General features: G+C 31.0%; 1 protein-coding gene across 1 annotated transcript in view; it reads left to right on the top strand.

Annotated features, from left to right (window-relative positions):
- Nucleotides 1-679: 679 nt before the first annotated feature.
- Nucleotides 680-5,132, top strand: part of LOC106458908 (AP-2 complex subunit alpha-like) — a 73,649-nt gene continuing 69,196 nt past the window's right edge. The window contains exon 1 of the mRNA XM_013918473.2: nt 680-826. The gene's annotated coding sequence lies outside the window, so the exon portion shown is untranslated. The remainder of the gene's footprint in view (nt 827-5,132) is intronic.

The raw sequence follows: 5,132 nt of genomic DNA, 5'->3' as shown, positions 1-5,132 counted from the left end.
CCTTCCATCATCCTGTTTACAAGAATGTCATTAACTACGTGCAGAACACCTACAAGAAATTTAAAGACATCACTTGAATATATATTTCTACAGATACAACCTAAACTAGTTATGGAAGGGTGAAACGACAATTATTTCAACTGTGATGTTAGGATCATATGTGTCTCTTGAAGATTTCGTGTGCATTTAATTTATCCTAGTTGGAAAATACAAAATTATATTTGAAGGGCATATCAAAAATATGTCCCAGTTAGGCCCGTGTTCTTCCCGTGGTATTGTAAAGAAATAAGTGACAAGTTGTGCGAATGACAACAAGTAGAATTCATTATTTCTTATATTCCAAGACGTGAAAGCCAACTTTTTAACCAAAGCACTCTTTCAATCTGGCATTACAACTACGATAATTTGATATGTATAGCTAGCAGATCTAGTTGATTTTTCCATGCCAAGTTTAGAAATGAAGAGAGAAATTTCCACACAAGTTCATAAATAGCAACGTGTTAATGCGAATATATGTGTGTGTATGTGTTTATACTTACATGTTCATTGAGTGAATCTTGAAAACCGAAATCATTATTTCAATTTCATATTTTCTAATTATTATTATTTAATAAAATACCGGAAACGGAATTTGTTTTTATTTTTAGGAAAGGAGGGTGTTAACGCTGCCTCGATGTCAGTTCTATCTTACTCGATGGCAGAAGGAAGCGCAAAGTATCTGAACTTCATTAGGTTATCGTAAAATAACTCACCTCCTTCTTCAACTTTCAAGTTCAAGTTTTCTTCTTCTCTCATCGAAAAATAATAATCATTTGTATTTATTTTGGTAAGTTATATATATTACTAGGAATTCTTAATTCAAGAAAAGCATATCATTAAAGATAATTAAGTTGCTTTTTTTTTTCTCATACTTATATACTATAGTTTCATGAAAAATCATACAATTATAAAGTAACTCCCAGTCCCCATGTATATTTTTCAGTTGCCAGAATTAGAGATGTTGTAATTAAGTATTAAAAACAATCGGTATTATCAATAAATGTATTTACAGGCAATTGGTGAAATTAAGGTATCCATTCATTTTATGATAAAGTAGTAGAGCAGTACAGTACAACTTACAAGTGTACTTTAGTTTATTGAGCAACTTGCATGAATGAGAGAGACCACATGGAACCAAGATCTGCCAATAAGTGTCAAATCATCAATACATGAAACTACAGGTTGCATTCAGCACCACCCAGTTTCAAGTTGAAAAAGTGGGATCATGTCAGCTCTGGGTTCCATTCCAATGAAAGGTGAAGAATTGTAATCACTAAAGTAGAGTTGACATTGAGGGTGTTTCATGTGCCATAACAGAGGATTAATAATTTAGTATATCAATTTTCACTTCCTGAATATTATCCAACTATTTCTATTCTCTTTATACACAAGCATTTGATATGTTTAGGCAATTTTTTTTTACTGTATAGTTTAATATATACATACCAATGGTCTTTAATGTAGCAGTGTAGAAATTGTTTTTTAGCTCATAAACAATAAATGTGACACAAATTTCACACATAACTGGCAGTAACTTGAATTTGTATAGTGAAGGAAGTTAATTTTTCATGTATGTATGTATTGATGTGTTGAATTAATAAGGGAACTTATTTTTAAAATGCATTAACATAATATTTGGGTCTCGTTAGTTTGTTATGTTTATGAGTATGTGTCTTTTAATGTGTGTTTATAAAAGATGTGGGAGGTTAAACTGTGGGAATGATGCATGGTATTAGAAAGCAAAAACAAAAGAAAAAAACAGTGTTAACTCATGCTAGATTTATTTTGCAGTTGCCACATGGTGTAGCATGAGTTTTCATTAATATATATATATATATATATATATATATAATGATATCATTCAGAATTACAGATTAACATGGACACTTAAAAACTTGGGTGCCCATCAAGTTTTTAATTACCCACGCTAGTCTTTTTTGTTCTTTGCTTCCGGGGTAACAGTTATTCTTTGAGAATTTAAAGAAAATGTAGAAAATATTACAACAGTGCAGTTGTAAACTTTAGTCTCTGGTTGATGTAATAAAGACAAGGTTGAAACAGGCTTTGTAAATTTCAGTGTCACCTCCTTTGGTAAAGAAATCTCACACAATGCTCCTTTGCTTCAACACTGTGGTTGAAAATTCTTTAGTTGCCTTATTAATATGAACCTGAGAATAACAAAAGAATATGACCAGTAGATGGCACAAATAATTCCACAGTATAGAGCAATGTTAACATTATTAATTTAATTCAGTCAGAGGTATATTTTTTATTATTTTGTTGGTTTCAGTACTAAAATAGGCTACACAAGTGTACAGTATATGAAGAGAGGAAACATGTGTACTATATGTAGCAATTATTTATATACTGTGCACTTAAAAGATTAATATTTGTAACCAATTAAATGTAAGTTTGTTGTTTTTTATTACCTGAACGTGTATTTTTCATAGAGGGTACCCAGTTACATATTTCATGCCCATGCTGACATCTAATTAGAATCACTGACTATTATAAATTGAGTTAAATATTGTAGTAATAAGCAGTAATTTTCATCAAATAACATACAGACAACAAAGATCTATTTGGTCCTTGAAACCTCTCTCTCTACACATCCACCCTAGGTTAAAAGTAAAAACTTAAAAATCCATACTTTATTTTTCAGGAAATTATCAATTCCTCTTTTAAGTTGTTGTGAAGTATTGATCGCCATTATTGCTGATGGCAATTCCTTCTGTAAGCTAATCATCTTATTAAAAAAATACAACTGTCTTAACCATAGTATATGCTGTCTTATCCAAATCTTAAATTTATTCTCTTATCATGTCATCTTCATAATATAGCACAAAGAAATCAGAGACTTTTGTCCTATTGATACCCTGAATAATCATATAAACCTCAATAATCACATTCTACTTTTCATTTGTTAAGAAAAAATAACGTAACACTTCCATTCCCTGCATCACTCCAGTAGTCCTTTTCTGAATACTTTTGAATAAGTCAATATCCTTATTTAGATATAAGATCAAAACTGTACGCAATATTCCAGCTGAGGCCTAGCTAATGATTTGTATAAAGAGATATCTCTTTCTGACTTGTAATCACTATGTCTATAAATACACCCTAAAATTCTGTTGGCTTTTACACTAGCAATAAAACACAGCATCAATGGCATATGTGACTTACCCACCACTATGTCAAGATCCTTTTCATCAGCCATGCTATTGAAATATATGTGAAATTTTTGATCCAAATGATAACCAACATGCATTATCTTGCACTTACTGTAAGTAAAGGTCATTTGCTAATTATTTGTTCAAGTAAACATGGGTGGCCAAACCATGGAGTGTGAGGCAAAAACTTGCAGCATGCTTGTCATTTAGAAAATATCACATGGCACATAGCAAATATTTTGTTTAGGATTGTTGTACATCATGAAATGTTATTAAAATACAAAAATTATAATTGTTTCTTTTAATTTGACGGCTTCAACCCCTACATTCCTATTGATTTTAGTTAGGAGGGCTATTTCAGGTCAATGTCACCTTAACTAAAATTGGCACAACTACTAAGATGTTTGGCCACCCTATAGAGCTTAACTCCATTTGAAAACTTTATTAATTATTATTAATGTAAATAAAGAAAAGCAAAATCCCAACACTGACCCCTGAGATACTCTACTAGTACCAAAAGTCTGTTGTGACCGTACTTCATCAATAACAACTAGTAAACAAGTCAAAAGATGCCAAATTAAAAATCATAATGCTTTGTGTATCTTCAGAAATATCGAATGCAATTTCAAATGGGTTATAATTTCATTGTATAGGTCACTGGTTTGCCAAATTTGGAGTATTGTGCTCAGTCTTGAGCTCCTTACCTTAGGAATCATGTTGAATTGTTGGGAAGGGTTCAAAGAAAGGCTACTGGGAAGATACTTGAAATAAATGGTTGTCATATAAGAACAGGTTAAGATCTCTTAAATTGTTTTCTTTTGAAAAGGAAATAATTAAGATGGATGTGTTTAAGGTTATTAAGGGAATTGATAGTGCTGATGCATCATTCTTTGTACTTAATGCTAAGAATGGTAGGACTAGTGGACACAAGTATAACTTTTGGCATAGTAGGGATCATCTTCATAGGAGTCTTATTTTCCTATATAACATTCCCATAAAAGTATTGTGAAAGTGAATGACTTATATCAACAGGAACAAAGTTTAAAGATGTTTAATTTTTCTAACAAAATGGGTTACCCCCAGATTTGGTGGATGCAGTAAATTTAAAGGGTTTTAAAAGAAAACTTGATAAATATTTGAATAATAAAGACTGGCTTTGAGTTTTTATTTAAAGTTCAGTTTAGCAGAGGGTAAAGTTTAAATGGACCAACATGCAGGTTCTTTGTTGTCCTTAAATTTTGTGGTATGCTATGTTATGTTAAAATAGTATGTGAAGGAAATCGGTACAAGTTGTACTAAATTTTAAGTTTATTATAAACAAAATATATATAGAAATAATATGAAGCTTTGTTTTTAGTATTTCTCCATAAATTAATGTAAAAAATAAACCAATCTTTTGGGACAGAATATTAGCACAAAGTCTAATACTAACTCAAATATTTTCACATGTTTTCTTTAGTCTTGCATGGTGTTTTGAAAAGAAATTTGCCCACACAACGTAGATGACACTTGATTGTGAGATGGTTAGAAAACAGATAAGCTTGAAGAGAGCTTTAGAAATGTTGGTACACTTTAACTAATACAACTTTCAATAATTTTTAACATAATATTTGGTTTCATACATAATTGAGCCTAATTTTCAGTAGTCAGAATCTCATATGGAGAAATATTGCTTTATTTATAATTCTGTTTTTAATGTTTTTATGTTGAAATTTCTTCCTGTTTCACCTGCATGAGCTTTCGTGAGTTGCATGGAACAGAATACACACCATGTATTTTATCTTCTTGAATTTTTTATTTGAAATCAATGTGTTGTTAATGTCATCTTGTTGTGACACATAAAAAACAATGTGTAAAATAAAAATTGTTGCGTCATCGAGGTCACGTGACTGGTGTGGCGCCACCTGTTTTTTAGAACTATCC

This window comes from Limulus polyphemus, unplaced genomic scaffold (genome assembly GCF_000517525.1).
Source record: "Limulus polyphemus unplaced genomic scaffold, Limulus_polyphemus-2.1.2 Scaffold532, whole genome shotgun sequence".
NCBI lineage: Eukaryota > Metazoa > Arthropoda > Merostomata > Xiphosura > Limulidae > Limulus > Limulus polyphemus.
This window is presented reverse-complemented; position numbering and strand designations above follow the sequence as displayed.